Source organism: Panthera pardus, unplaced genomic scaffold (assembly GCF_024362965.1).
Source record: "Panthera pardus isolate Hobbes unplaced genomic scaffold, ASM2436296v1 HiC_scaffold_3, whole genome shotgun sequence".
NCBI lineage: Eukaryota > Metazoa > Chordata > Mammalia > Carnivora > Felidae > Panthera > Panthera pardus.
The window spans coordinates 57262882-57285851 of NW_026526876.1; the positions used below are offsets into that span (position 1 = coordinate 57262882).

At 37.6% G+C, this 22970-nt stretch overlaps 1 protein-coding gene and 1 long non-coding RNA gene across 9 annotated transcripts in view; one reads left to right on the forward strand and one right to left on the reverse strand.

Annotated features, from left to right (window-relative positions):
• SSH2 (slingshot protein phosphatase 2) overlaps window positions 1-22970 on the forward strand; it is a 255271-nt gene that overhangs the window by 147712 nt on the left and 84589 nt on the right. The window contains exon 1 of one of the 8 annotated variants that reach the window (XM_053893215.1): window positions 4694-5445. The exons of the other annotated variants lie outside the window; for them this stretch is intronic. The gene's annotated coding sequence lies outside the window, so the exon portion shown is untranslated. Of the gene's footprint in view, window positions 1-4693; window positions 5446-22970 lie in introns of those variants that run through there. 8 annotated transcript variants of the gene reach the window in all.
• Window positions 111-15276, reverse strand: LOC109255202 (uncharacterized). The gene is made up of 4 exons (XR_008418854.1): window positions 14868-15276; window positions 14374-14474; window positions 13555-13613; window positions 111-1084 (listed from the first exon to the last, which is right to left on the reverse strand). It is a non-coding gene; the product is annotated as an uncharacterized LOC109255202 (long non-coding RNA).

Genomic DNA, 22970 nt, shown 5'->3' on the forward strand with positions numbered 1-22970 from the left:
AGCTCGGAAAGTTTGCTTTTCCGGAGCCGCTTTCCCCAGCATCCTGGGGAGCAAGCAAGCGAGGGCGAAATCGCGCCCTGCGTGCTTGGAGGTCTCGAAGTGTCCGGGGATATAGTGGGGTGAAGCTGTGGAGCAGTTCTTGGAGGCAGAAAGTGTCCCTGGGGGTTGGGCGGATTAAAGAACCCTTTGCGAGAATTTCTGGTAAACTTTGAGGGAATCTGAAAGTGCAGTCCTCCCTTGGAAGCTGTCTATGGTGACCGAGTGACAGCCGAGCCGGGAGGCTCTGGGTGAAGGGCGGTCTGTAGCTTCTGAACCGTCGCCCGGAAACGCTTGGACTCCCTCGCGGGTCCTGCTGGAGATCAAGCTCCCGTGTTTGTTGTTTTGGGGTTGCTGTTTCAAATAAATTTGCGTGTGACTATAGGTTTCTTTTCGAAAGCCGTTCACACAAAAGAAGGCTGTCCATTCTTCGCTCCCGCTGGCTGTATGTAGTGTGGAATTATTTAAGAAAATTGAATTTCGGTAATTTGGCTGTTTTTCCTTTAATCTCCCCTTGTACCAGTACGTAATCAAAATCCAAGCCTGCATGCACACCTTCATCCACGAAAGTACAAGATTCAATGCATCTTAAATCGTCGCTGTTTTTTTGAAGTCTCTAGAGTTGTCGTCCTTCCCTTCCATTGTGGTTGAGCTATTTCTGAGAACTGTGTGCCGAAGCTTGTGGTTAATCTCGCCTCACAGTTAAGGCGAGGGTTACTTTATGTATCAGCAGTTTGGTCTTCGTAGTGTGTTAGCACTCACTCCGGAGTGGCTTCAGGAGAGTCAGCTACTGAGGTTTTTCCAGACTTTTGGATACTTAGGGAATGTTTCTTTCTCCCTCCCAGGTCAACCCTGAAAAACTTTTTTTAATGTCCAACAACAGAAACTTTCCACTATCTCTTATTAAAAGTCCTAAAATAGCATGTGAAGTGATTTATAATGTTACACATAAGTTATTATTTTAATTGATGGTTTGCTCTCCTACCAAATCAAATTAAGCTCATTTGAGTTTCAGGTTTTTTCTTTGTGTTGATTCATGGTGGAGCTCCTACAAAAAATAGCCACAAAATAAAGTGGTTTTAGTGGTGTGTATATCAACTCTACAGAATTAAATCAGCCACTTACTTGCATTTTTTTCCTTAAAAAAAAAGAAATGGAGTAAAAGAGAAGGAAAGGAGGGAATAATCAGAAACTGGATAACTTATATCAATAGTGTTAACAATATTTTGAAAAAACAAAACAACATGGGGAGCAACCCACATGTCCGTCAGTAGATAAATGGATAAAACAAAATGTGGTATGCAGTACAACTGAGTATTATTCAACCTTAAAAAAGAAGGAAATTCTGACAAATGCTGCAACAAGAATGAATTTTGAATACATTATTCTAAATGAAATAAGCCAATGACAAAGGACAAATCCCACGTGATTCCACTTGAGGCACCTAAAGAAATCCCCAGGAGTTTGGGGGAGGGGGAATGGAGAGTTTGTGTTTGATAGAATTTCATTTAAAAAGAAGAAAAAGGGGCACTAGGGTGGCTCAGTCAGTTGAGCAACCGACTTCAGCTCAGGTCATGATCTCACACTCCGTGAGTTCGAGCCCCGCGTCGGGCTCTGTGCTGACTGCTCAGAGCCTGAAGCCTGCTTAGATTCTGTGTCTCCCTCTCTCTCCGACCCTCCCCCACTCATGCTCTGTCTCTCTCTGTCTCACAAATAAATAAACATTTAAAAAAATTTTTTTAAAAGAAAAAGTTTGGGGCGCCTGGGTGGCTCAGTCGGTTAAGCGGCCGACTTCGGCTCAGGTCATGATCTTGTGGTCCAGGAGTTCGAGCCCCGTGTGGGGCTCTGTGCTGACCACTCAGAGCCTGGAGCCTGTTTCAGATTCTGTGTCTCCCTCTCTCTCTGACCCTCCCCCGTTCATGCTCTGTCTCTCTCTGTCTCAAAAAAAAATAAATAAATAAACGTTAAAAAAAAATTTTTTTTTTTAAAAAAAAGGGAAGAAAAAGTTCTAGGGATGAATGATGATTATGCAACAATGTGAATGTATTTAATGCCACTGAACATGGTTGAAATGGCAAATTTTATGTATATTGAACTACACTTTTAAAAAACATTAAAAGGCAGAGCTTCTCAGCTTTTGCATTTTAGTTCCTAGTATAATCAAATTAAGCCCAAATTTCTTTTCCTACTTATTATTGCCTTTGAGTAAATCATTTGACTTCAGTTTCTTCCACTGTAAAATGAGGCTCCTACCCCCAGGTTGGATCAAAAGAGATCATATGTGCCAGTAACACTTAGCAAACCATAAATACCTACATTAAAAATGAGTGAATTGAAATTAATAACTAATGCCTGCCATTTGTTGACCTCTTGTCACCGTGCTAAGAGTTTAACGTGTATTGTCTCATATAATCATAACAGCAACTCTAAGAACCAATTTGTTCTATTTACAGACAATGAAACTGAGACTCAGAGATGTTAATTGCTCAAGGCCATGTAGCTAGTAAATGATAAAACTGTCCTTAGAATCCAGAGCTGTTTCCTAGACTGGTGCTTTCAACCACTATAAAAATTATATTCTGAGGAGTTGCAAGGTCACTTTTGAGACTTAATCTTACGAATTGTCTTTAACTGCTGACATCTTCAACTTAGCAGTAAAAAAATGTATTTGCTACACTAAGATTTGCTGCTAACGTAGACAGTCTTTTAAAGAATTTGCAGAATATCTCTTTAATTTTTGTCTTTTGCTACCCTTTTTTCTTATAAGAGATGTAATATCCAAATTCACTTCATCTAAAGTATATTCATTAGTATTACACCAGCCATCATTTTTATTTTGCATTTATAGTGTTCCCCAGTTCATCATTATTTAAGAATCTTTAGAGGTCATTCTGATAAAAATAATACCAAAAATTCTGTTGAAACACACATTTTTGGCATGTAATGTAGAAGGTCTTAATTTGGGATCCATGGTCACCTAGAGTTTTATGGATTGGCTTTAGAAGGTCACTGAACTCCTAGGGCCACCTGGGTGGCTCAGTTGGTTGAGTGTCTGGATCTTGGTTTCTGCTCAGGTCATTATCTCATGGTTTGGTGAGTTTGAGTCCTTCATAGGGCTCTGTGCTGGTGGCACAAAGCCTGCTTGGGATATATTCTCTCTCTCTCTCTCTCTCTCTCTCTCTCTCTCCTCTCTCTCTCCCCTCCCTCTCCCCCCTCTCTCCCCCCCTCTCCCCCCTCTCTCCCCCCTCTCTCCCCCCCTCTCCCCCCTCTCTCCCCCCTCCCCCTCTCTCCCCCCTCTCTCCCCCCCTCCCCCCTCCCCCCTCCCCCTCTCTCCCTCCCTCTCTCTCTCTCTCTCTCTCTCCCTCTCTCCCTCCCTCTCTCTCTCTCTCTCTCCCTCCCTCTCTCTCTCCTCCCCACTTGTGCTATCTCTGTCTCTCTCAAAATAAATAAATAGACTTAAAAAAAGTGAACTCCTTAAGATCATATGAAAATGTTGTGTAGATAAATATATTTTTAAAATTAGATTCTCTAATGTGATCTTATAAAAAGTTAATCTGTTTCCTAAAGGGAAGTATTATTTCTAAGGCTTGATAATGTAGAGCTCAATTGGTGTGAGCATTTCCCTGGTGGTGCCAGATATATAAATAGCGACTAGTGGGAGTAACTAAAAGATTAAGATTTAGGATCATAAGTGGAGACTGACTCAAAAAAAAATTTGAAGTGTATGTTTGGGGAAGGGGATACCTTGACACACGTGTACTCTTAGCCAGATAATTCTCTTGTCACTGCTGAGAATCCACTCATGAATTTTTATTCTGTTCTTATTTGCTGCCTGGGATTTGCTGTGGGTTTAGAAACCAAGTAACAAATGCTATGAGAATTGTGTCAGAGGAAAAAGGCCAGCATAACAGACTGAGATCCTTGGGGCTCTCCAATGGAGAAAGTTCATGACCTTTAGAGTATGGTGTTTAGATACCTTTTTGGTGATTTCACAGGTTCATACTAATTTCTTGAGTTTCAACTGTTATATATAGATGAAATTAGAGAATAACTAGGGTATTACTGTATTTTACTGGAAATTATATCATCATTATTACATTATGGTCTCCCTTTGTCATTGCATAAAACTCACCAAATAGGGGGTTAATTTTGAAGTATCAATGAAGAACATTAAGAAGTGATTAAATTCACTCCAGAAACTAAGAATAGTCCCTGCCATAAGCTTAAATCCTACTAGAAAAAAATATGTGAGCGACCCAGAGCATCATAGGATCAAATTTCAGGAGTCTTAAATCAGACTTCTCAAATAATCATGACAAGTTACATGCCCTTTAAGAGTCTATGCATACTTTTTTTTTTTTTTTTTTTTTTTTTTTTTAATTTTTTTTTTCAACGTTTTTTATTTATTTTTGGGACAGAGAGAGACAGAGCATGAACGGGGGAGGGGCAGAGAGAGAGGGAGACACAGAATCTGAAACAGGCTCCAGGCTCCGAGCCATCAGCCCAGAGCCTGACGCGGGGCTCGAACTCACACACCGCGAGATCGTGACCTGGCTGAAGTCGGACGCTTAACCGACTGCGCCACCCAGGCGCCCCTATGCATACTTTTTTAATAAAGGAGAAATCAATTTCTGAAAAATATGGGAGCCTATGTTATGTTTCGAGAGCCAACATTCAATCCCTGAGAGGTGGCCACTAAGCAAGGGGTCTTCTAGCATTATTGGTATATGCCAAACAACGTATCAAATAGGTGGCTATTTTTGTGCCTACCAAAAAAGATCAGAAAAAGATCAAGAATTATTAGACAAAATGCTGACAGAGGCTACCATTAAAACAGTATTCCCATTATGAAAACCTCTGATCAGAAATCTTGGAACTTAAGTGCTTGAAACATTGCTTGATTGTGAAATGGGTTACCTTGAGCTTTTTATCCTTGACCTAAAATACTTGTATTTAGTATTTGATTTCATATATGAGTTTGATTTCAAAGCTATACATGGATGCTTTCTAAAGCTCAAGTTTAACAACAGGAGAGCATATCCGGATAATTATCCAAAATATAACTTTTTGTGAAACTGAAAGGTGTTTTGTATCTCTAACAAGTTCCCAGATGATGCTGGTCCAGGGGCTGCACTTGGCAACAACATCCTTAAAGTATTCCTCTGAGGCAGATTGAGCAAGTCCTCATCCACATTTTATGAAGTAATAAACTAAAAAAAAATTGAAATGGTGCAGTGATTTTTGCATAGCAGTTACATGATTTGTTATTGGCAGAACTGAAACTAGAACCAGCATTTCCTGTCTCAAAACACAGAGCTCCTACACTGCTGTACTGGACTGCTATCTTTGTATACATATGGAAACATTTCTTTAGATAAATTTGTAGCAGTGGAATTTCTGGGTCTAATGGTATGTATATGTTAAAAATTTGATACATACTGCCAAATTGCCTTCAAAAAAGACTTTGCTAATTTGCTCTTACCAGCTGTAGGAATAGACCTTCACCAATCCTGGTAATACTAATAATAACATTAAATGGCACGTTATTGAACTCTTACTATGTACTAGGCATTATTTTGAATACTATTCACATTATCTTTCTTTTTTCTTATGAGTTAGATATTCTCCTCAGTTACAGATGAGAGGCACAGAGATGTTGAGTTACTTGTATAAATATAGCCTGGGTGCAAACATAGGCATTCAGACTCCAGGGCCTGCTCTTAAATATTTCTCTATTCGCAATTCCTTTATTACTATAGAGGTTTAAGTATCCTTTTATATTTTTTTATTGGTCTTTTTCACTTTTCTTCTGTAATTTGCATGTTTGTACTTATGACTATTTTTCTGTTGTTATTTGTTTCTCTTTGATGTACTCTACATGATCTTAATATGTAGCCAAAAAAACAAACAAACAAACAAAAAAAAACCCAAAACCCTTTCTACCAGTTTATTATGTGTCTTTTAATTTTTCATCTTGTTATAAAAGTTTTTAGGGGCGCCTGGGTGGCTCAGTCTGTTAAGCGTCCAACTTTGGCTCAGGTCATGATTTCACGGTCTGTGAGTTCTAACCCCATGTCAGGCTCTGATCCGACAGCTCAGAGCCTGGAGCCTGCTTCAGATTCTGTGTCTCCCTCTCTCTCTGCCCCTCCCCTGTTTGCACTCTGTCTCTCTCTCAAAAATAAAATAAAAACATTAAAAACTTAAAAAATGAAAGTTTTTAATTTTTTTTCTTAAGATTTTGTTTTTAAGTAATCTCCACACCCAAGAGGGGGCTTGAACTTGTGACCCTGAGATCAAGAGTTGCATGCTCAGGGGAACCTGGGTGGCTTAGTCAGTTAAGCATCTGACTTCTGCTCAGGTCAAGATCTCATGGGTTGTGATTTCGAGCAAGGCACAGGGCTCTGAGTTGGCAGCTCATAACCTAGAGCCTGCTTCAGATTCCATCTCTTTCTCTCTCTGCCCCTCCCCTGCTTGTTCGTTTGTTCTCTCTCTCCCTCTCACTCTCTCCCTCTCTCTCAAAAATACAATTAAAAAAAGAGCTGCATGCTCTAAAAGAGCCAGCCAAGTGCTCCTAAAAGTTTTTAGTATTTATTTAATAAAATCTGATATTTTCTCTTAGGATTTCAGAGTTTTGTATCTTGTTTAAAAAACCCTTCCCACCCACTTTCAGGATTATAAAAGTATTCTTTTATGTTTTTTCTAATAAGTCCATACTTTTTAAGTATTTCACTCTTTAAAATATCTGGAATTTATAATGTGAGATAGGGGTGTTGACTTTACCTTTTTTTCAAATGGATAGTCATTTATCCCAGTATCATTTATTTAGTCCATTCTCACTTTGCTGATTTGAAACACTACAGTTATTGTATATTAAATTCTAATAGATATTTGGAGTTGATTCTGTACAATTAAGTCCTATTGATAGTTTTTCTATTCATACACCAATACCACATTGTGTACTTACTATAGGAATTTAGCGGGTATTTTGATATCTTGTATGGCAAGGCTTGCCTCGTTATTATGTTTTAATGTATCAGGTATTCTTATTTTATTTCCAAATGTTTTAGAAACACCTTGTCAATTTCCACTTAAAAAAAATCCTGTTAAGGGGGCTCCTGGGTGGCTCAGTTGGTTAAGTATCTTGATGATTTCAGCTCAGGTCATGATCTCACAGTTACTGAGATGAAGCCTTGCATGGGGCTCTCCCCTATTGGAGCCTACTTGGGAGTCTCTCTCTCCCTCTCCCCTGCTCATTTGCATACACCCAGGGACTCTTTCTCTCTCCCCCAAATAAATAAACAAACAAAAGTCCTATTTGGATTTTGACTGAAATTGCGCTGAACTGGTTTTGGAGAGAATTAACAGCTTTATGAAATGAGCCTTTCCAGTGAATAATGTGGTGTGTGTGTTTACTATATTTTAAATGCTTTTCATTTAAATTTTAAACTTTTCCTCATATAGTAGTTACACATTTCTTATTAGGTATATTCATGGGTGTTTCTTAAAGTTTTTGTTGCTCTTGTTTTAATGTATTTCTTGAGCTCTCTCCCATGACATTTTCTAATTAGTCACTGTAACTGTGTAGTAAAAATTTCTATATTTGCTTTTATATCAGACCACCTTGCTGAACTCTTGCTTGGTCCAAATATCCAATAGATTTTTAAGTTGATTTTCTTTACTTTTCTCCATGCATCATTATATCATCTGTAAATGAGTTTTATTTGAAACATTGCTTTGGCTAGGGCTTTAGTGGAATGTTAAATAATAGTGCTAATGGTTTTATCTTGTTTTCCACTGTGAAAGGAATGTTTCTTATGTTTTGTTAGCAGATGTATTGTGTGCTATAGGTTCTGGCATAGGCCATTTCTCAAGTTGAGGATTGAACATTATGGATTTTATCTTTGTAGGTCCACTAATACATGGATTTTTTTATAATCAGTACTATAAATATATTTTCTTAGGATTTTCTTAATACATTCTTTTGTCTAGATTACTTTATTGTAAGAACACACTATAGAATATGTATACAAAATATGTATTATCAATTATTTTTGCTACTGGTAAGGCTTCTAGTCAACAGTAGACATTAAGTTTTCAGAGAGCCGAAGTTATTTGCAGATTTTCAAATGCATGGGGGCTCAGTTCTCCTGACCCCCGCATTGTTCAAGGGTCAACTGTATATCCAATCAAAGATTTTTAGGTGTAGTTATTGAATTTTTTTAAGTGATTTTTGAACATCTATTGGAATGATAATATTTCCCCCCATTTGCTAGTAGTGCAGCAACTTATATTGAGTTATTAAGTTAAATCATCCTTACATGCTATTTGCATTATTTGTTAAGAGATTGCTGGATTTGGTTTACTATTGTTTACGATTTTTGCTTTTGAGTATTTGTTGAATCTTTGATACAGTCTTTGTCCATCTTATGTCTGATTTGTAGAATAATTTAGGTGTAGCCTTCCATCTTTTTCTAGCTCTGAAACAGTTCTTTAGCAAAAATTACCTGTGTTTGACAAGCCTGGAACCAAGAAGTCCTACTCTCAGTGTTATAATTTTATGAATTTTTTTTTTTTTTTGCCTTTCAAGTTTTTAAATTTCTTTGTTCTCATTGCATAAGTATAGTTATCATCCATGATATTTTTTTAAGTTTATTTATTTTGAGAGAGAGAGAGAGAGAGAGAGAGAATGAATGAATGAATCCTTCGCAGGCTCCACACTGTCAAAGCAGAGCCCAATGCAGGGCTCGAACTCACAAACCCTGAGATCATGACCTAAGCCGAAATCAAGAGTCAGTCGCTTAACAGACTGAGCCATCCAGGCACCCCTCATCCATGATGTTTTTTATTTTTTTATTTTCTTGTAATGTTTTATTTATTTTTGAGAGAGAACATGAGTGGGGATGGGCAGAGAGATGGGGGGACAGAGGATCCAAGGTGGGCTTTGTGCAGAGAGCAGACAGCCCAATGTGGGGCTCAAACTCACAAACCATGAGATCACAACCTGAGCTAAAGTTGGCCACTTAAAGTTGGCAACTTAAAGTTGGCCAATTATGTTAAACCGACTGAGCCATCCAGGTGCTCCTCTGTGATACTTTTTAAATCTAAATCATGTATTTTACAGAAATGGACAAACATAATTAGAATAATTGATAGATTATTGATAATGGATTGAAACCAGGCATTTATTTGCAATTTAAGGTCTTTTTTTTCTCTCTTTGGTGGGTAAAGAAACTAATACAGTTAAAAGAAGCATAGGATATTTCTTTTTCTTTGATTTTAAATTACTACCGACTGTTTTTTGTAGTTATCAGATTCTTATGCAGAGAAGATAGCCTCAAAAAGCGGATTGTTTGGGGCATCTGTGTAGCTCAAGTCAGTTGAGCGTCTGGCTCTTGATTTTGGCTCAGTTCATGATCCCAGGGTTGTGGGATCAAGCCCGATATCAGGCTCTTTGCTGAGCGTGGAGCCTGCTTAGGATTCTCCTTCTCTCACTCTCTGTACCCTGTCCCCCACTCACTCTCTAATATAAAAACAAACAAAAAATAAAAATTTTTAAAAAGTGTAATGCCTTTAAAAGATGATCAAGTAAATTTACATCTAGTGAATCTTCTAGGTGTTCTGGCCTTCAAATATGAAGGAAAGGTTAATGATCTGCTGTCACAGTATAAAGGTACATTTATGTTTTCGTTGGTGGTGATAATTTTATGTGACTTTATCCACACTTGTGTGTGTTTGAAGTCAGAGCAGTAATTGGCTAGGAACCAAGGAGAAAAAAAACAAAGAGAGCTCTCAACTTTGGTTTTATTGGAACCATGCTTACTTAAGCAGGTTAACTAAAGAGTAAATCTGCACAATGAAGATGAACAGGAATGGTGAGGTTGTAATACATTCAAGTCAAAATTTCTTTTTGATAAATCTAGAGTGGATTTTTTCCCCTAAAGTACTGCTTTTTGTTTGTGTGCTTATGTGTAATCACTCCTGAAATTGAGCAATTCCTTTTGACTAACACTGAGAAACCACTGCCCAAAGCTAAATAATTAAGGATGTTGTCATTCTCTGTTTCCAAGAGCTGTTGGACCTCAGAGTAATAGAAGGGTCCAAACTTCTATGTATCATGTTGCTCACATCTCTTCTTGGGTCTTTCCAGTAACTGTGAGTCCTCTTCATTATGTTAAACTGCCTTGGTGCTAAAGAGTAGTGGTGTAGATGCTATCCCATAATGTTTCTGAATTTCTAAGGTGAAAGAAAAAAAAATTGGTATCCTAACTACTTTAAGATAGAGTTAAAATTAACTTTGCTTTGTTGAATGGTGCAGGATGTTGCTGCCAGTAATGTAATTAGGTTTAACCTGAAGAAATGTGCTAAGAACATCAAGGACTTCTGGGTGTTCCTGTGATTTGGAAAGGATGTAGCAAATTATTTATAAATAGATTGCTAGTGTTACACACCAAAGGGCAAATATGGGCCCACTTCATTTTTTGCAGGTTTGTGCAAATTGAGTGAGCAACTCTTGTTTTCTGCATTAATCTGTTTCTAGAGGATTGTGATCCTTATTTTAGTAACCTGAGGGATTGGGCATTAGTTATGTCTGTTAAAGCAACAGAATCCAGTGGCTCGAATTACTTTCAAATAAAGAGAAACCTCTGGGTTAGTGTATTTTAGAGTGTTAGGGTTGTTTTTTGGTTTTTTTGGTTTGTTTGTTTTGTTTAGTTGTAACAGTTTAGTTTTTAAATGTAGAAGACTTAGAATTACAGTTGACCTTTGAATGAACGAAGCAGGAGTTTGGGGCATTGACCCTCTTGTTCATAGAAAAATCTGTGTATAACTTAACTCCCCCGGAATTTAACTACTAATAGTCTGCTGTTGACTAGAAACCTTACTAATAAAATAAACAGCCAATTAATATATATTTTGTATGTCATATGTATTATATACTATATTCTTATAATAACTTCTGACTTTTTCTGTGCTGCATGGTTCATCTGTGAATTTTTTCAAGTTGCTGCAGCTTTCTGAAATACCTTCCAGTATATTTGCTGAAAAAATCTGCACATAAGTGGACTTAGGCAGTTCAGACCCATACTGTTCATACTGGTCACCTGTACAATGTTTCTCCTAAGGTTGATATACCAAATTCCCACAACACCAAAAATATTTTAATTTCTGTTATTATTAATTTTTTATTTTCTATTGTGGAGAGCTTTAGTTTGAAAAGTTGCAGCATCTGTGGAGAATATAAATTCTCAGTGTATATTTCTGTTCCTAGGAGATGAATGGAATAGGACAAACAGTATGTGAAACTGAACTTCTTTGACATCCCACCTCTGTGATGTTTATCCATCCCCAATAAAATTTCATTCATTTTTTTTTTAATGTTTATTAATTTTTGAGAAAGAGAGACAAGAGCGTGAGCAGGGGAAGGGCAGAGAGTGAGGGAGACACAGAATCTGAAGCAGGCTTCAGCTGTCAGCACAGAGCCTGATGCAGGGCTCAAGCCCACGAACTGCGAGATCATGACCTGAGCCTCAGTTGGACACTTAACCAACTGAACCACCCAGGCCCCCTCACAGTCAATTCTTAAAGTATCCCATTCCTTAAATATTCTTTTTAAAAAGTCTCAAAAGGTCTCTTGGTCACATGTTCAGGATTTTACTTGCCATTTGTTCTTGTTGCTAATAGTAAGAGTCCCATTCAGAGTTTCATCACCTATGTATGAGCTGTGTGACCTTGAATGTATTATATAACCACTGTAAGCCTTATTTTCCTCATTAATAAAATGGAGCTTGTAATACCTATTTGGATTAAATGTGATATGTGTGAAGTACTACTAATAGTAAGCACTCAGTAAATGGTAGCTAATATTTTTGCTCTTTTGACATAAGCTGAAATATAAGAGTAAGAATTAGAATACAGAGTGGTGAGCCTGCCTGATGGTAAAATCCTATCATTTGCATCATTGTAATAATTGCACCTATTCTGGGCAAAGGATGGGAGATACAAAGAAACACAAGACATGGTTCTTCTGCAGTCAGGATGCTCAGTCTGTTGAAGATATAGGAACTGGTCAATAAAAGGATAACTAAGAAAACAATTTAACAGGTGCTAAGTGTCAGATGAATGGTACAAATGTTAAGTATTCAGAGGACAGAAAGGTATTGTAAATGAGCCAATTAGCAAAGGCATTACAGTAGGATTTGAGCTGGGGCTCTGACCTTTATTTCTTGCTGTCTTAAATGTCTTGATTTGTATAAACAGAGGTAAAGGATACTTGAGTGGTGAGAGAAAAGGAAGATGAATGTGGTGGATGTTATCACCATATTACAATAGTTACTTTTCAGTGAAGGACTGCTATTAATGATTTGTGGTTAGCAGAAGAATCCAGAAAAGCTTTTGTATAGACTGATGATTTTCTTTGGGATATTGCTATGAGCATATTTTGGATCTATCATGGGCAGAATTTATCAAGTTTTATTGAGTACCCACTGAGTACACAGCTCAGTAACAATTTGCAGACTTTACATAGCTTATTTAGGAAGGCTGCCAATTTTACAAGGCTGTTAATGAATCAGTACCGGTGGCTGGGAGCATAATGTGAAATCCCCACAGGCAGCATAAGAATAGAAATCATTACACTATCTGCTAGTGGAAGCTTTATGGTTTAAAAAGGGAGGAGAGAGAGAAGAGAAAAGAAAAAGAAAAATGCATTCAAGTAATTCAAAGCAAAACCTTTCTCTGCTTCCTCCAGGTGCTTAGCTCTGGATATTATTACATCAGCATCATGTGGTAGGCAAGGTGGTTCCCATGGCACAGAGCGCTTGTAATATTTACAGTAGAGTGAGCTATAATGGGTGGAGTGTGCTGATAACTATTTGCCCTTGTTCTTATTGGCTTGGTTACCAGTTTAATGGCCTGGTTGCCTATTAATGGCTCAACTTATTTAGTGTTCTATAAGCAATGTTCAGCTCCTTAGTTTCTAAGTCAGATACCCACCAGGTGCCCCAGTTATTTTTTTTTAATATTTGCAGATAATGTACATTTATTATATAAAAAACAGAAAATACTAAAGCACTCCTTTTCTCCCACAAAAAGCATTACACTCATTCTTATTTCCTAAAGATCTTACTATTAACATCATCCAGGCTTTTTCTATATATGTATATACTTTTAAAAATGGGATTGTCCTCTATCTACTGCTTTGTAATCTGATTTTTTCACTTAGCATATTGCGAACATCCTGCCATTGTCCTCAAACTCATTTCTCTCATATCCTTGTTCAGAGTTGTTTGTTTTCCATAGAACTGATTCAAATTCTGTCCTATTGTTGCACATTTTGATTATGTGCGGTTTTTTTCAGTTATAAAGAAAGCCTCACTGAATGAATATCCTTGTGCCTAAATCTTTGCACGTGTCTTATGCAATCTTTGCATAAAAGAACTATCCTAAAGCTCAATTGTGGGATCGCTAGACCAAAGTGTATACCTATTTCTAGGACTTTTGATAGATTGCTAGTTTGCTTACCAGAAATATACCAGTCTCACTGCCACCAGCAGTTTTGGTAATTCATTTTCATAACCCTCCTGAAATGATAAGTGAAATTGAGATAAATAGAATTTTATTCACTAATTCATCTGAACTACTTAGAGACCTAGAAAAACTGATCCTCATTTGCCTTTTTCTATCAGGAAGCTATTTCCTACCTAAACACTAATGGAAAATGCTTTAATTTGTGAACTATTTGAGTAGAACTAATAGGAAGATGAAATAATAATGTATTATCAATACATTATTGTTGGTCAGAGGTCAAAATAAACTAATTATCCTGAGATGTTGTTGAGTATATATGTAGCATTTGTGAATTTTAGTTGGCTCCCCACTTTTTCATTTTATTCTAAAATCATCACCATTTTTGACTTAGAGAATTTTAGACCCCAAAGATAAACTTACAGGAAGCAGCTGGATTTCAGAGAAATCCAGCTTACCTAGAATCCTGCAGCAAATTAATTCAGACCTTGAGCAACATTTCGTTGTTTTCTGTTTAGGAAATGTTAAACAGCATTGAGATTTCCAGTAGTACCATTTTACTCTAAGGATAGTGAAATTTAAAAAGATGATCAAACACATTAGTTTGTAAACAGTTCTAACTGATGAAGTTAGAATTTCCAGATTCTATCTATAGGAAGCAGTGGATGTATTTCTCAGAGTTGAGGAGGTTAACGTTTTTAGGGAACAAACTGCTAAAATTCTTGGAATAAAAGTTTTCATCTTAGAGTCTCTATGAGTATTGAGTAATGGAGAAAGGAGAAAGGTGTATTTCCTAAAGCTTTTAAAGCATCTTACCTTGATGGGGCGCCTGGGTGTTTCAGTCAATGAAGCATCCGGCTTCAGCTCAGGTCATGATCTCAGGGTCCATGGGCGCCGGTCCCACGTTGAACTCAGTGCTGATGGTGTGAAGCCTGCTTGTGATTCATTCTCTCTCTCCCTCTCCCTCTCCCTCTCCCTCTCCCTCTCCCTCTCCCTCTCCCTCTCCCTCTCCCTCTCCCTCTCCCTCTCCCTCTCCCTCTCCCTCTCCCTCTCCCTCTCCCTCTCTCTCTCCCTCTCTCCCTCTCTCCCTCTCTCCCTCTCCCTCTCTACCCCTCCACCCCTCCCCAATTTGTGCCTTCTCTCTCTCAAAATAAATGAATAAACTTAAAAAAAAAAAAAAGAATCTTAACGTTGAAATGTCACTGGCATATCTATATGTGTGTGTATATATAGTAACCAAGAGGTCCTCTGGCAGACTTAAAGGGGAAAAAAAAAAAAAGGAAAGAGAAAGGAATGTTAAGAGTACAGACCACAGTTGCATGCTGGTTTCAGTATTGGTGGTTGCCTGCCTCTCTCTGAAATCCAGCTGCTTCCTTAATGAAGGTGTGGGTTTAAATCACCAGCAGAGAAAATGTTTTTGGGTGAAGTTTCACTTTTTGTAGTGACAGCAGTCCTGGACATGCTGCTGGAACACAGAGGATGAGTTCAGCACCTTCTCTTCAGATCATATCTCTGCCCACAGCTCACCTCTTTTACATAACCAGCCTTTGTTCATGGAGAGTGGACCTCTGTTGGTTGGCCTGTCCAACCACTGTCAGAGACCAAAGGTGACTGATAAGGAATCTAAAGGTCAAAATGGACTAGTATAGGCTCAGTCTGGATTTCAGAGGAAAAGGCATGTTTTTGGCCTGCAGACGTCAAAAACTGAATTGCAGCCTGGGAAATGTTCAGTTCATCAGCTTCAGCCTTTCCGTTTCAGTCAAGGAAAAACAGTCACCAACTGTCTGTAGTCAGCAGGAGCAGAAATAAACAAACCATTATTTAAAGGGTGTGATTTCATTGAATTGGGTTGTGTTAAGGATATCATTCCAGAGATGATTTCTGTGGTAATGTTACTTGGCTTACTGTGAGATAGCAGATATCAAATCAAAACCAAAGACAATCCACATTAAAGGGTCTTTTGTTGGATTTCAGAATGGAAAGTCAATTTGATTAGATTCAGGTATTCGATTTACTCATCACATTTTGGCTCATTATTAGGATGTGATGGAGCACAAAAATAGGAAAGGCATGGCATTTGTATTTCTAATTGGGGCTAATGCTTTTTAATTAAATTGGCTTCTAAGAAGTATTTTGCTCACTTCAAAATACTTCAAGTATTATAAATGTGTGATCACCAACATGTTTTAAGATCTCCTTTTTAGTGAATGCCCTTTAAGTTAGCAGTGATTCCTGTATACAGAGTCATTGAGACTAAGCTATTGTTCTTGTCCTCTAGTGGAAAGATTATGGGCAGGACCAGCCACATAATTTGCAGGGCCTAGTGCAGAATGAAAATGTGGTACCACTTGTTCAAAAAGAACTGAGAATTTCAAGACAGCGACAACAGCATTAAACCGAGTGCAGGGCCCCTGCGAGCTCCTACCCTGTGCAACTGCACAGATCACACATCCCTGAAGTTGGCCCTGCCTGTGGAATGTGAAATTAAATAGACCTGTAGTTGATCAGAGCTTTGCTACTTATTCACGTCTTTCTGAATCTCTGTTTTCTCTTCCCACTCTCTATCTTCCTATTCTATCATCTGTTGTGTTCCATCCTCTCACCAAAGTTGGAGAGCCCGCAGCAAGAATTGGGAGTAGGTATACTTCTGCCTATAGTCTATGTGATCACATTCTTGAATAATACAACCTTCTATTTGACTGGTGGAACAAATAAGATTAGGATTTTCTTTAAGGAATGCCAGTTAATTGATTTTAATAAAAACACATATTCTGCATTATATTCTAAAAGTGCTTTCATAATTAATGGAACATTTGAATCAAACAATTACACTTCTGAGGCAGTATTTTTCCCTCATTTTATAGATTAGAAAATTAAGCCTTAGGTTAAGAGATTTTCTCAAGGTCAGCCAGCTGGTAAGTGAAGTTCAAGCCCATCTTTTCTAACTCAGGGCTTTCTCACTACTTCATTCTCCCTCTACAGTTCTGCAAGACCAAGGATAAGGTGACTTGAGATAACTTGCTTTCTCGAGATTGATCCGTTTTACAGAATTTTCTGCCAGTTTTCCAAGAATAACTTCTTAGATACAATCACGAATATTTGCAACACATTTTTACTTCTGTTACTTTCTGTAATACTTGCAGTAACCCTGTGCAGTAATATTTTAGCATCATTTTAAAGGAAAGAGATTGAGATTCAAAGAGATGTGACTTGTTCAAGGTTCTGTAAACAATAAGTGCAATAACAGTGACTGAAATCCAAGTCGTAACTTCATATCCCATGCTTTTGTGCTGTGCCATGTTTGCCTCTGTTTCAAATCTGTACTTAGTAAATATCTTTTCATTCATTTATTGATGACCTATAATGTTTTAGGCACTGGGAATGCATCAGTGATCCAAAAAGACTCAAGTCACAGCTCTTAGAGCTTACATTCCTTCATGTAAATAAATTATTATTAATAATTAGCTATAACTATCAACAATAGCCAAATTATGGAAAGAACCCGAATGTCTATCCACTGATGAATGGATAAAGATGTGGGGTGTGTGTGTGTGTGCGCGCGCGCACGCAATGGAATATTTCTCAGCGATCAAAAAGAATGAAATCTTGCCATTTGCAACAACATAGATGAAACTAGAGTGTTATGCAAGGCAGAAGAAGTCAAGGAAAGACAAAATGATTCACTCGTGTGTGGAATTTAAGAAATAAAACAGATGAACACAGGGAAGCGAAGCAAAAATAAAAACAGGGAGACAAACCATTAGATACTCTTAAATACAAAGAACAAACTGAGGGTTGCTGGAGGGTTTTTGGTGGGGGGGATGGAGTAAATGGGCTGTGGGCATTAAGGAGGACACTTGTTGGGATGAGCACTAGGCATTATATGTAAGTGATGAATCACTAAATTGTATTCCTGAAATCATTATTACACTATATGATAACTAACTTGGAATTAAATTAAAAAATAATAAATTAGCTGTAAAGAAAAAGCAGTACAAAGTGATGAAAAGTAAGCTGGGAGTAGGCGATCCTATTTTAGAAAAAATGGTCAGCAACCTGATAAATCATTGTTTGAGCCACAGACTGAAGTGTAAATATTTGGTGTATTGTATAAATCAATTTCTAGGTATAAAAAACTCACCTAAACAATATGAGGCCACTGCATTTATGAACATAACGGCAATAGAGGAGGATTGTTAACTGTGATAAACATTAACCTTTATAGTAACAGTTACACTTTGCATTTAATCTCCTTTCCCGTGTAGCATGCATTATAAAATCATAAGATCAATAAAGTTCGAAACCTACTCATTTCCTTCATGATGAATCACTTACCATAATAAAGCAATGTTTAATGTATTAGTGATACTAGATTTCTCACACTCCTCGAAAATAAGTACTGTAGCAGCATGGTACATGGAATGGCATGCTCTGGGTGGCTGTTAAAATTTCTGGAGTATCCATCAGGTTTAAGAAATGTAACATCTCATTTGCTGGTCTGATTCAACTTTAATGAATTTCAAAATCTTGTCCAGAATTTTTTATTGTACTGAAATTCTGTTATATCTAGTACTTCAGGGGTTCACTGAGTGAAGTTTCACCTAATGCTTGGGGATCTTTGTAATTTAAATGTGTTGGAGAGGGATTTTTCAGAAATAGGGAGAAATGGGGGCAGCATAGTGGGGAGAGGTAGAGGGTCTTTTCATTCGATTTGCCTGTTATGTGCTTTAGAATTGAAAGAGTCCAAAGTATTAATAAAAAAAGACCCTTAGAAAGTCCCAAACTTTATCTATTGATGTGTGTTTCCTTTGGTTTCAAAGTTAAATCCAAGCATTGATCAGTGTTTGCCTCTTGTTAAAGTGGAGTTGTTAGCTGCTAAAAGATGAGGGGTAATAGTGGGGAGGCTGTTAATTCTCAGCTGCCCATAGTTTCTGTAAAGCAATTACCAGGTTCCTTTAATCCAGAGTTTTAGACTAAGAAATTCATGGATACTTTAAAATCACATGCAAAAGTGGGTTTGTATATGATTAATACATTTATTTTTCTGCAGGAGAGGCCATAGCTTTCATCAAACTGTCAAAGGAATCTAGTGACATTCCCTCCCAATCCCTTCTCATGCCCCAAATTAAGAACCTGGAATAGACTGTCTCAGGCATTTGACTTAGAAATTAAGTCAAAACTCTTTTTTTCTTAATTAAAAAAAATTTTTTTAGTGTTTATTTTTGAGAGAGAGAGACCAAGTGGGAGTGGGAGAGGGACAGAGAGAGGGAAAGACAGAATCCAAAGCAGGCTCCAGTCTCTGAGCTGTCAGCACAGAGCCCAGATGCAGGGCTCAAACTCATGAATTGAGAGATCATGACCTGAGCTGAAGTCAGACGCTTAACCAACTGAGCCACCCAGGCGCCCCAAGTCAGAACTCTTTTTAAGCTTTTCGACCTTACCAGTGAGATTCATTTATCCATTTTTAAACAATCACTCATGATTCCCAACTCTGAAAGATCCTGAGCTAACATTTTCTCACTATTGAGAAGGATTGCGCAGCCTCTTGAATTCTCATTCTCTCTCCCTCTCCCCCCCTCCATCTCTCTCACTCTCATAATAATCTTGGAGTAGATATTCCAGAAATGGAATTTGCTTAAGAAAAACTAGGAATATTACTGTAAAGTCTGAATATTGTGTGTTCTTCAACAAATAGTCACAACCTATGTGATGAGTGTAAAGAGAAGCAATAGTGGGTAAAGTATTTCTGGTGCTTTGAACTATATCCTAGAAGGCAAAAATGACTTAAAGTTGTTACTTTGAAGAAAAAGTTATGAGAGGAATTAGAATTTCTAATTTCATTTAATCCAGATACTTAGTAAATTAATTATAAAGGGCTTGTAAATTAATTATAAAGGGCTTGTTGGGAGGTTTGGGAGACATTGCCCGGGGCTTAGACATTTAGTGGAATGAATGTGCTATTGAACTCAGTTGTGCACTGAAGGTCAAGGATTCTCTAAGCTATTAAACCATTCTTTGCTGTTAAGACCAATTTCTACAGCCTACCACATATAGTTATAAATTTTCAGAAGTGTGACCAGTCAAGTTTTAGGTGCCATTTTTGCTTTCTTGCCATCTCACATTATTTATTTAGGCATTAATCCAATACCTATTTGCTGTGGCAAAAAAAATCTGGGTTTTGCATATAAAGACTTGAGAAAACTCAGACCAGTTTAGCTCTCTTAGAAATTAAACACCTTAGGGGCGCCTGGGTGGCTCAGTCGGTTAAGCATCCAACTTTGGCTCAGGTCATGATCTCGCAGTCCGTGAGTTCGAGCCCCGCGTCAGGCTCTGTGCTGACAGCTCAGAGCCTGGATCCTGTTTCGGATTCTGTGTCTCCCTCTCTCTCTCTGACCCTCCCCCATTCATGCTGTCTCTCCCTGTCTCAAAAATAAATAAACGTTAAAAAAAAAAAGAAAAAAGAAATTAAACACCTTATAAAGAAAAAAAAAGTAAAATTTAAAAAAAAAAACAGCTTTATTTATCTGTCTTAGGACTTTTTCCCCTAAGAGGATTACTTCAGTTTTCAGTGTCAATTGAGAATACTTAGACATAGGTATTTTTCTTTAAGTGGGGTTTGAGGCAGAGGAAGCAGAAAATGGGGATTTTAAAAATTCACTCTATTTGAAATATTGAACTATTTATGTAACTAACTAAAAGTTACTTTAGTTTAGAAGTAAATATTGGAAAATGAAGATACAAGTATAATGTCTAACTATATGTTTTGTTTTCTTTTTGGTAACTATTGTTTAACTATGTCACTGTAGAAATGATAAAATATGAAGAGAAAAACATTCAGAATGTTGCCTTTTTAGCATTAACTGTTAACTGAAAAAATGTAAAGCAGATTTCATAAACCTCTTCAGTGACACTAGAGAAACTTTGGGAAAACATCCAACATCTGCTTATCTTACCTACAGTGGAAATGTTCATAACTGCAGTGTGCAGTTTCCTTTGAATAAAGATAAACAGATTTGTTTGTTATACTTATGTTTCAGAAGTATGTTTACTACATTCTTTAAATGTATGTAATCCCCCCCCCCCCCCCCGCCCCCTGACAGTTGGGGAGGTATCAAAACATCTGATTGTTACTGGAGTTTTCTTAGCTTTCTCTTGAGGGCAATTTTATTTTTCTTTAAGATATTTTCCTCAGAAATTTTCCTAAGATACATTCTTTTGATTCCAGATTTAGAGGCCACTTAAGGAAATATGTTCATCCAAGCAGGTTCCCCATTACCTGCACTACCATGTCTCTGACTCACTTCATCACATCCTTTATTATAAAATCCATGTTCCATAACTTTTTTTTTTTTTTTTTTTTTTATAAATACATAAGTCACTTTGTCTCCATTTGGTTCTTCCTTTTTTTTTTTTTTTTTTTTTTAACGTTTATTTATTTTTGAGACAGAGAGAGACAGAGCATGAACAGGGGAGGGGCAGAGACAGAGGGAGACACAGAATCTGAAACAGGCTCCAGGCTCTGAGCGGTCAGCACAGAGCCCGACACGGGGCTCGAACTCACGGACCGTGAGATCATGACCTGAGCCGAAGTCAGATGCTTAACCGACTGAGCCACCCAGGTGCCCCGGTTCTTCCTTTTTTGAATGCTGGGTCCTATTGGCTGTCAGCTGGACACTGCTACAGGGCTGTACCCAGCCAGACCCTGATGTTTTAAAATAATGGTGATTCCTGAGTTGTAAACCTGTTTGTTCCAATTCCCAGGAGACCAGACTGTTGAAATGTTTTACCCTGTTAACCTGGGCAGTTCCTTGTCTCTGGCTAAGACATGACAGGCAGTCATGGCAAGAGAGTTACCCAAAAGATATTCACAGTTTTGCTTTAGTCATGACTATGCCAGAGTTTGTGGTAGAGATTGCTGTATGCATCCTAGAGATTATATGTCTGTTAAGAATGAAATAAAATTGAGCATTGGTTGTTCTCTTGGTTGCCAAGGAATACATCATTATACAGGTTTTTTGTTAGCGTCTTTCCCCCCTAAGCTGAGGTAAAACCCCACTGCTGTGATCCTATGCGTAGATCTGAATCTCCTGTCTTTAATGGGATAGGCATAACTTATCTAAATATAGCGAGGTGTGGACTTGGCTGATATGGTAAGAGACAGAAGAATGACCTTAGCTGGTCTTCATTACTAGTGTTAACAACTAAATTTAAAGAAATAGGGACAGTGTTCTAGTTTTGCTTATAGGCTTAGATGTTCTTTCCAACTGCTCAGCTTCCTTAGGTAAAAAGCTTTCTGCACCAAACCAATAAATTGTTTTAAAAGCTAACATGAGTCCCTTCAGAAGGAAGCCAGAGTTCATTCCATATGAAAACATGCCTAGAGGGTGATTTCTTTTTCCATTTAATTGACCTAAACTTAACATTTATTCAGGGGGCGCCTGGGTGGCTCAGTCAGTTAAGTGTCCAACTTTGGCTCAGGTCATGATCTCATGGTTTGTGAATTCGAGCCCCACATAGGGCTCTGTGCTGACAGCTCAGAGCCTGGAGCCTACTTCAGATTCTGTCTCATTCACTCTCTGCCCCTCGCCCACTTGGCTTTGTCTCTCAAAAATAAATAAATGTAAAAAAATTTTTTTTAATTTAAAAAAACATTTATTCAAGATGTAAATGGTAAAGCCTAAGCTTTATGTACTTTAATAACTTGCATTTATATAGTCCCAATACTTGCTCCATTTTAGAAAGCTTACACCAGTTTTTGTCTACCAAGAAAAAAGGATATTTTATCCCTAAGCATGCGAGACAGGGTAGATCAATCTGATCTCCTGTTTTACAGATGAAGAAATTCAGATAAAGCGAGATATAATGGTTTTCTAGAGGGCTAAATGAATCGGTAATATGGCCAGTGCAGGTAATTCCAATATACTACCCTTTAGCTTAAACAGCCATCTATTACCCTCTTTTTTGAGTGTAAAACTACCCATATGATCTTCCCATCCCTTTTTTTTCTTAATTAACCAACACTGGGGTTGGGGAGGGATGAGATTCCACTTGTAGAAAAACTTTCCAGTGGAAGCCGGAATCTAGTAAACAAATTAACTAAACAGAAACCTATAGGATTGAAGTCATATTTACAGAATAGTCCATCCCATTGTGACATAACTTTTGGGAGTGTTCTTTGAGAGTTCGTCTCTTCTGTGAGAAACCTGGTTGTATTTTTTTCATTGTTTTTTAATACTCTTAAAATATGGTGATGATTTCATCTTGAACTAGTGGAGTGCTTTTAAGGTTCCTAGTGATAATCTTTTAAAAATCATAAACTTGGAGAGTTTATAATGTTCTATCAGAAAATTGAGATCTAATTGTCTCACCTCATTTTATATGATTCATTAGTGACAGACAAGAATTCCAGGTCA